A 10,122-nucleotide genomic window follows, 5' to 3' on the forward strand; every position below is an offset into this window, starting at 1 on the left:
ACCAAAAATGATATAAAATGACTATAAAATGATTATAAAACATCCAAGATTGATAATATAACAACATGGAACAAGCAAAAATTATAGATACGTTGGAGATGTATCAGCATCCCCAAGCTTAACTCCTACTCGTCCTCGAGTAGGGAAGTGATAAAAACAATTTTTTTGATGTGGAATGGTGCCTATCATGTCATATCATATTTATTTCTTTATAGCATGGACATTTGGACTTTTATATTGTTCAAAGAAATAGTCTAGTTTTGACATGATAATTTAAATACTCAAGCATATTAACAAGCAACGATGTATTTCAAAATATCAATACTAAAATAAGTTATCCCTAGCCCATCATGCTCAATCATTGATCCATTCATGAAACACACTCGCATATTAGCTATGCCCAATAGTCAAGTATGATCATATTGCCTCCTAGTTGGTGCTTTTATAAGAGATGATGGAGACTCAAAAATAAAAATTCCATAAAGTAAAAGAAAGGCCCTTCGCAGAGGGAAGTAGGGATTTGTAGAGGTGCCAGAGCTCAAAGCGAAAATCTTAGAGATAAAAACATTTTGGGAGGTGTATCCATCCCAACAACGAAAACGACTTAGGCGGTTCCCAAACAGAAAATAAAGTTTATTCCTTTTTCCACCATACTTTCACTTTCAATGGCTAGCTGAATTCACGGTTGCCTTCCATACTAACACTTTCCAAGGAATTTATTATTTGACAACATAAAGTAAATTCATTTTTTTCATTTCGGGACTGGGCATCCCTACTACCTATACCATACTCTCGTGCAATGACAAGTGAATAAACACTCATCTTGAGAATAACACATCTAGCATGGTAAATATTAGCCACCCCTCACCGCTCCATGAGCGAAAAAACACACAAAAGAGAAGTTTATTTTGAAAATTAGAGATGACACATGCAAATTTGCTTAGAATGGCAAAATAATACCGCATATAGGTAGATATAGTGGACTCATGTGGCAAAACTGGTTTAAAGGTTTTTGGATGCACAAGTAGAGATCATACTTAGTGCAAAATGAAGGCTAGCAAAAGATTGAGAAGAGACCAACCAAGAAACGAATAATCTCATAAGCGAGCATTAAGCATAATTAACACCGAATAATGCACCATAAGTAGGATATAATTTCATTGCATGACTATTGACATTCGTGCTTGCATAGGGAATCACAAACCTTAACACCAATATTCTTACTAAAGCATAATTACTCATCAACATAACTCACATATCACATCATCATATCTCAAAACTATTACTAAGAACCAAGTTTATTTTGTCCAATGATCTTCATGAAAGTTTTTATTATATCCTTCTTGGATATCTATCACTTTGGGACTAATTTTCATGTGTTGCTTTTCATAAGCTCAAACAAATATAAGTGAAGATCATGAGCATAATATTTTTCTTTCTCTCAAATTAATTTAAGTGAAGCAAGAGAGAACTTCTTGAAAATTTTACTAACTCTCAAATAAATCTAAGTGAAGCAAGAGAGCATTTCTTCAGAAATCCTAAAGCACACCGTGCTAAATTAGATATAAGTGAAGCACTAGAGCAAGTCCATAGCTCATAAAAATTTAAGTGAAGCATAGGGATCAATTCTAACAAGTCATGACATAATTTTGGCTCTCCCAAATTGTCACGGGATATCCACGGCCACCTATGGGGCCGTGTGGCCCCTTGTTGGTTCGGCGGGGGGACGGCGTGTTGCGCAAAGAGCAGATCAGCACACGGTAGAAAGCACACAAGCAATTTTACCCAGGTTCGGGCCACCGTGAGGCATAAAACCCTACTCCTTCTTTGGTGGATTGATGGTGGAATGTGTGTGGTGGTGCGTAGTACACTTGCCCGACAAGGTTTGCCTCAGGGCCGCGACATCTACGCCCGTATGATGGCTTGGGGATTGTCAACTTTATAACCCTCTAACCCCTCCTACGAGTGCCATGGGCCTCCTTTTATAGATTAAGGGGTCACCACAGTGGCAAAGTGGTCATTATCCACCGATATGATAGCAAATAGTGCTATCATACCTAACTCTGTGGGATGACAAGGTGTATTAAATGCACCACTTAGTGTCACATCATTGGTTTCCCAACAAGGGCTATCGGACTATCTCGCCAGCTCCGCACCTGCTCCCTTGACACGCCGCAGGATGGGTGTCGTCTGTGGGTTTCTTCTGTAGGAAATGGCCGCCATGTGGCTAATGGCTGCCACTTAGTCATCTTGCGGCTTAACACCGCACTTATTGATGGCGTGAGTCATGGTTGAGTTGTTTGCGGTGTGATTTTCCCCCGTGAGCCCCTGCAAGCTCTGCCGGGGAGTCTTGGTCACTTGCTTCAGGTGGTGGCCTTGCCCCTTGCCGGGCTCGCCTGCCCGAAAAGGGAGGCCCTTCTCTTGCTGCTATCTTGCTCCTTTGGCTCGATCTTGGTCTATCTGAGTTGCATGTTGGTTCTTCGAATCCTTTGGGTCTTCCATCCCTGGCTTGAGTTGGTGCTTCAACCTTGATCTTGTGACTGTGCACAGTTGGGCAACAGACCCAGGGTTTGTTGCATCGACAGAAGCCCCCGAGCCTGCCCCAAACGCGCTGCTGAGCATCATCGGGGTAGGGCCTAATAAGTGCACATGCAGAATTGTTGAAGGGGTTGGCTCCTTGAGGTCACCTTTGCTGCTTCATCAGTCTTGATTTCGGGCCAGTTTCCGGTTTCCCCGTGCATTATGTAAGGCCAATAATGGTGGGGCCGCTCCAGTGATGGCCCATGCATGACTTTAACGCACTGGGTAGAAACTGCCAATTTACTCTTCCCACAGCGCGCCCTTATCCTCAGCCACGTATGCTGCATGCATCACGCTGGGTAGGTAATGGAGGCGCGTGGCGCGAGAGAGCATCTTGGAGAGGGCCCGCCCACCTTGAGTTGGCGGAGGAGGGCAGTGGTCACCCGCTGATGGAGCGGCCGCCCCTCCTCGCCTAGCCTATAAAAGGGAGGGGCAGAGGAGGGCGGAGTAATCCATCCTTGGATTCTTCCTCCCCTTCTCCTTGTTCTCTGCTCCGACTGGTGATGTTGAAAGGGAGTGGTTGGGGTCGTCCCCAAGCCTCTGGTTGGGGTTTGGGTGCTCATTTTCTCATCTTTTCCTCCTTCCGCCGCAGTGCCTGAAGGAGGAAAAACGAAAAGAGGGGATCATGGGGCACTTATCTTTTTTCAATCTTAAACTTGTAGGCAATCGCCAAATTTTAATTCGAGTAATGTAACCTCTCGAGTCCATCTTTGTGTTCTGTAATGCTTGTACTTGTATTAGCATGTAAATGAAAAAGATGAACCTCGCCGGGAACCCATGCATGTATATGTCCATGCAGAGGTGAGGTACCTCTTTAATGTAAATAAACGAGCTTACCCGACAGGGTATCCTGCCGGCACCCCCTTTTGTCTGCCGGGGAACAGATAGAGGGACCAACCCCCTGCCAACTCCATTTTATCAAAGGCTACTGCAACCATCTTGACTGAAGCAACGTTCGAGTCATAGATGGGAGCACCTAAGTTTCAAAAGAGTGGCGAGGTTTTCTCATGCGAAGTTATAACTTTACAGAACACTAATAGACAAGAGGTGAACTTATCTATTTGGCTTTGCCGGGGATCGCTGTGCCGTGCAATCTTCTCGTCCTTTCTCGAAGCAAGTTCATGGCAGGAACCTGAAACTCCATGTAGATGAAAATGAAATGCTGGATGCAATCCTATCTATATGCATATTCAAATGCTCATGAAATGCTTATGTAGTGATCTGGGTGTGCTCGTGCATGCATGCAATCTTGGTTGGGGCCCCCTACATCGCTTCTTTATTTTCTCTTGCATGGGGTCATCGCCCCGGCTTGTACAGGGTGTTACATGCAACTTCGGCAATTCCATGTACATTGGGTGGCTGCCGGGCAGGGCCCAGTAGCCTCTGCGCCTTACGGGTAGAACTTACGGAGATGCTCAATATTCCATGAGTTTTGCAACGGTGTGCCATCTCTGGTCTCTAGACGGACTACGCCAGGGCTGGTGACTCGTACCACCCAGTAAGGGCCTTCCCACTTCGGTGATAACTTGTTTGTACCCTTGGCGGACTGAACACGCCTAAGGACAAGGTCACCTTCCTCAAAACACCGAGCACTATGATAGCGACGCAGGGCTTGCTGATAGCGTGCAGAACGCGTAATGGCCCAGAGATGGTTCTCCTCGAGTAGCATAGCATCGTCACGTGGATGCTGAACTTGCGCTACTTCGTCGTAGGAAAGCACTCGAGGGGACCCGTAAATGAGTTCTATGGGGATAACTGCTTTTGCCCCGTAGACCAGGGAGAAGGGAGTCTACCCGGTAGCTCGGTTAGGTGTCGTTCTGAGGGACTAGAGAACTACTGACAGCTCCTCGATCCACCGCCTGCCGTGCTTCTGCAGCGTATCGAAAGTCCATGTCTTGAGTCCATGAAGCACTTAAGTGTTCGCCCTCTCATCTTGCCCATCGCTCCGGGGGTGTGCCACATAAGCGAATGAGATCTTGCATCTGAGGGTATGAACATATTGCATGAAGGCGTGGCTCATGAACTGGGTGCCGTTGTCAGTGATGATCCTTGCCGGAACTCCGAAACAACACACCAATTCTTCAAGAACTTGATAGCTGACTGAGCAGTCACCTTTCTCACGGCAGTCACTTCTAGCCACTTTGTAAACTTGTCGATGGCGACGAACAAGAATTCAAAGCCCCCAATTGCTCGGGGAAAGGGCCGAGGATATCGAGCCCCCAGACCAAAAATGGCCATGATAGAGGAATTGTCTGAAGGGCTTGGGCAGGTAGGTGTGTTTTCTTGGAATGGAACTGGCAGGCTTCACATGTCGTGATGAGCTCAACTACATCTTGGAGGGATGTGGGCCAATAGAATCCTTGTCGGAATGCTTTCCCAACTAATGCCCTTGATCCAATGTGTGAGCCGCACATTCCTCTGTGAATCTCAGCCAATAGTTCCTTTCCGTCCATCCGGCAGACACACTTCAATTTCACACCGTTGGGCCTTCTTTTGTACAGAGTGTCCTCGACAAACTGATACATACTGGCCCTCCGGGCTAATTTTTGAGCTTCATCTTAGTCGCCGGGAAGTTCTCCGGTTTGGAGGAAGAGGACAATGTGCCTTACCCAAGTTGGAGCCTGGGGCTCGGCAACGAGGACTAGCGGCACCTCCTCGACTGCGGGGGCACCAGCCTCGTTCACGGGGTCTGTAATGCCCCGGACACACCCGCCAGTGGTCGTTACTCCTGGCGGGATCTAGACTGGCCTCACAGATCAATACTAGTCTTTTCTACGCACTTTGTCCTCACTCATGCGCACCCGGGAGCAACTTCTTGGTTGATCACCCATCCTGAAATTACTCCAAGCCGAGCAAGAAGGAATTCCTTATTGATATGAGTAGTCTATCATCCCTAATAAGCCAGGCTATCACAGGGTCCACAAGCCAGGCTGTGAGGAGTTGCTTCCGGCAGGGTCTCTGCCGGGAGAGCATGGCTCTGCTGGGAGAGGCTTACCGTAGTCCAACTTTCTCATTTTCCGGGCCATTGTGGCTGGTGATACAAAGGGCTGAGAGAGATGGAGAACAAAAGTCCCTGGTCCCACAGGAAGCTTATGAGCAACACACTTTGACAGGTGATCAACTATGCTATTTTCCGCACGGGGTACATGCTCTGTTTGCAACCCATCAAAGCACTCCTCCAATCTCCTCACTTCCTTGACGTATGCTTCCATCAATGGATTTTGATAATCCTTGTTGACTTGTCTCACCACAAGCTATCAATCTCCTCGAATGATTAGCTTCTTAATTCCCAATTCTGCTACAATCCTGAGCCCGGCAAGGAGCCCTTCATACTCAGTTGTATTGTTGGTGGCTTCTTCCAAGGCAAAGTGCATCTGGACGGCGTACTTCAAGTGCTCCCGAAAGGGGGCAACAAGAAGCACGCCAACCCCTGCACCTTGTAGGGAAAAAGCACCATCAAAATACATAATCCATTCTTGGGGTGATTCCTTGCCGGGGAGAGCTATTTCTGTCATTTCCTCGTCAGGGGTTGGCGTCCATTCTGTAATAAACTCTGCCAATGCCCTCCTCCGAATGGTTGAAGTTCTCTCAAACTTCATACCAAAGCTGGATAACTCCAAAGCCCATTCCACTATCCTGCCAGTTGCCTCAGGTTTTCGGAGTATCCTTTGCAACGGGAAACGAGTGACAACTGTGATCTCATGGGCTTGGAAGTAGTGGCGCAGTTTCCTTGAGGCCATGATGAGGCTAACGATCAACTTTTGCACACTAGAGTACCTCGATCTAGCCCCCCTGTAATAAGGAGCTGACGAAGTATACTAGGCATTGCACCACTTTCTTCCTTGCCGCATCCTTGGGTTTGCCCTCGTCGCCGTGCTCACTGCTACTCTAATCCTTTTCTGACTCTGCCGTGGCTCGGCCACTTTCTGCCTCGTCCACCTCTCGCTGTGCTACCAGGGTTGCACTGACTATGTGGTTGGTTGCCGCCAAGTAAAGAAACAATGGCTCTTGGGGTTTGGGTGCAACCAAGGTAGGCACGGACGACAGGTAGGCCTTTAATTCTTACATAGTTGCATCTGCTTCCGGGGTCCACTTCATAGGCCATGCATTCTACAAGATTTTGAAGAATGGTAGGGCACGCTCGACATACTTGGAAATGAACCTGCTCAATGCGGCAACACATCTAGTCAGGCACCTTACATCCTTAACTGTCATGGGTGCCTGGATCTGCTCAATGGCCTAGATCTTGTCGGGGTTGGCTTCGATCCCCCGATGGGACACGAAGAACCCAAGTAGCTTGCCGGAGGGAACACCGAATACACACTTCTTCAGGTTGAGCTTCAAGTTGATCTTGCGCAGATTTGCAAATGTCTCTTCCAAGTCCTAGATAAGGGTGGCCTTATCCTTGGTCTTGACCATGATATCATCCATATAGACTTCTATATTTCTATGCAACTGTGGCTCAAAACCAATCTGAACTACTCTTGCAAAAGTGGACCCGACACTCTTTAATCCGAAAGGCATACCGACAAAGCAGTACGTACCACATGGAGTGATGAATGATGTCTTCTCCTCATCTTATTTGGACATAAAGATCTGGTGATACCCGGAGTACGCATCCAGAAAGGAGAGTGAGGGAGTCCTGGACTAAGGGGTCCTCGGGCGTCCGACCTGTTATCCATGGGCCGGGCTGATGGGCCGTGAAGACATGAAGGCCGAAGACTGCACCGTGTCCGGATTGGACTCTACTTGGCGTGGAAGGCAAGCTGGGAGACCGAAGATTCCTTCTTATGTAACCGACTCCATGTAAACCCTAGATCCCTTCGGTGTCTATATAAACCAAAGGGGATAGTCCAGAAAGGACACCACATGTTCTCATTATCATACCCACATAGGCTAGACTTCTAGGGTTTAGCCATTACGATCTCGTGGTAGATCCACTCTTGTAACACTCATATTCATCAATATCAATCAAGCAGGACGTAGGGTTCTACCTCCATAGAGAGGGCCCGGACCTGGGTAAACATTGTGTCCCCCGTCTCCTGTTACCATAGATCCTAGACGCACAGTTCGGGACCCCCTACCCGAGATCCAACGGTTTTGACACCGACATTGGTGCTTTCATTGAGAGTTCCACTTTGCCGTCGACAAAAGGTTCGATGGCCCCTTCAATCGTTAATAATGACGCTGTCCAGGGAGGAATCTTCCTTCCCGGACAGATCTTCGTATTTGGCGGCTTCGTACTGCAGGCCAACTCGCTTGGACATCTAGAGAAGATCGACAGCTATGCCCCTAGCCATCAGGTCGGATTCAATAGCTTGAACTACGCCACGGACATCCGTAGAGACCCGATCTTCGATGGATCCGAGCCCGCGGTGATCGCACCCCCTCATCCCGATGAACGTGACTTAAATCTATCATTGGATCACACGCAGGAGATGGTTCCTGCGGCTGCAACGACCTTAGAGCCAAAGCAGATTGAGCCATCCGAGGGCTCAGAGTCCGCGGTGTTGGAGCCGCATATGGACTCGACGCCTTGCAATATTCACTTTAACGGAACTTCGGACTCATCTCCGGCTATAAGTTCCGGACCGTGTACGCCCGCAGACACCGAGCTAGATCGGTTATCGATCTTCAAGTTCAGCGCCGCTGACGTTTTCCAGCACTCGCCTTTGGGTGACATGCTAAAATCTTTAAAGAATCTGTCCTTGGAGAAGGAATCCCACCCGAACTATGTCCGGTTCAAGCTAGAGACGGATGATGAGGAATTTTGCCTCCCACCCGCCACCCACTTCATAGCCACCGCCGATGACTTAACCGACGTGCTTGACTATGGCTCCGAAGACATCGCCGACATGGACGACGATGCCGACAAGGAGCAAGGCCAAGACCCGCCATTCACTGGACATTGGACGGCTACCTCTTCATACGATGTGTGCATGGTTGATACATCTAAAGGATCCAGCGACGACAAAGAAGAGTCGGATGTGAACAAAACCTTCGAGACACAGTCCAAGCGCCGGCGGCCCAAACGCCACCCTAAGCCCCGTCACTCAAAGGACGGCAACACTGGCACCGGAGAAAATAGTACTCCGGGCGATGCCGAAAACAGTGAAAACCCCGCCGGGGCTACATCCGAACAGGAACACGACAACAGGCAAGACAACACTGACGAACATGCCATAGAAGATGACCCGGAGGATGATAGTTACCGTTGACCCTCCGAGGAGGAGACAAGCCTTGGCAACGAAGACTTCATCGTGCCTGAGGATCCTCTCGAGCAGGAGCGCTTCAAGCTTCAGCTCATAGCCACTGCAAGGAGCCTGAAAAAGAAACAACAACAGCTTCAAGTTGAACAAGACCTGCTCGTCGAAAGATGGACTGACGTCCTGACAGCCGAGGAATACGGCCTGAACCGCCCAGCCAAGAGCTACCCGAAACGCAGACTGCTACCTCAATTTGATGAGGAGGCGCCGGAGCATATATCCCCCTCGCGCAATGCGGATCGACCACCACGTGGTCGGGACAGGGCGGCGGAACGGCCAACCCGCGGTCGAGATAAAAGTGGCAACTCAGGCCGAGCAGCAGACAACCCCACCACCCCATCAAAATAGGGACGGAAGAGTCCGGAGCCATACGTACGACCTCCGACAGACCCTGGATAGTAGAGCAGGACACACAAGATCGATCTATGGATCACGAGGACGTGCCTCGAGGCATGACGATGGCTATGTATTTGGACGTGACAAACCTAACCATGCTCGAGCCGAATGCCGCAGATGGACTCCATCAGAGCTCCGCCACGATGCGGCCCGATATAGAGGCGCCGCACACCCGCTCTGCTTCACAGATGAAGTATTGGATCACGAATTCCCCGAGGGGTTCAAGCCCGTCAATATCGAATCATACGATGGCACAACCGTCCTGCAGCATGGATCGAGGATTTCATTCTCCACATCCACATGGCCCGAGGAGACGACCTCCATGCCATCAAATACCTCCCATTAAAACTCAAAGGACCAGCTCGACACTGGTTAAATAGCCTGCCTGAGAACTCAATCGGCAGCTGGGAGAACTTGGAAGAGGCTTTCCTTCACAATTTCTAAGGAACTTATGTACGTCCACCAGATGCCGATGACCTAAGCCACATAGTTCAACAACCCGGAGAATCGGCCAGAAAATTCTGGACTAGGTTCCTAACCAAAAAGAACCAGATCGTCGACTGTCCGGACGCCGAGGCCCGAGCAGCCTTCAAACACGACATCCGGGACGAATGGCTAGCACGCCATCTCGAACAAGAAAAGCCGAAGACAATGGCAGCCCTTATGGCACTCATGACCCGCTTTTGCACAGGCGAGGACAGCTGGCTGGCTCGTAGCAAAAACACAACCAGCGAGGCAGGCCCTACAGAGGCCAAGAATAGCACCGGCAAGCTCCGACGCAATAGACACAAACGCAGAAGCAATGGCGACAACAGCGAAGACACCACAGTCAACACCGGATTCAGTGGCTGCAAGTCCGGCCAACGGAAGAAACCCTACA

Source organism: Triticum dicoccoides, chromosome 4A (genome assembly GCF_002162155.2).
Source record: "Triticum dicoccoides isolate Atlit2015 ecotype Zavitan chromosome 4A, WEW_v2.0, whole genome shotgun sequence".
In the NCBI taxonomy this organism is placed as follows: domain Eukaryota; kingdom Viridiplantae; phylum Streptophyta; class Magnoliopsida; order Poales; family Poaceae; genus Triticum; species Triticum dicoccoides.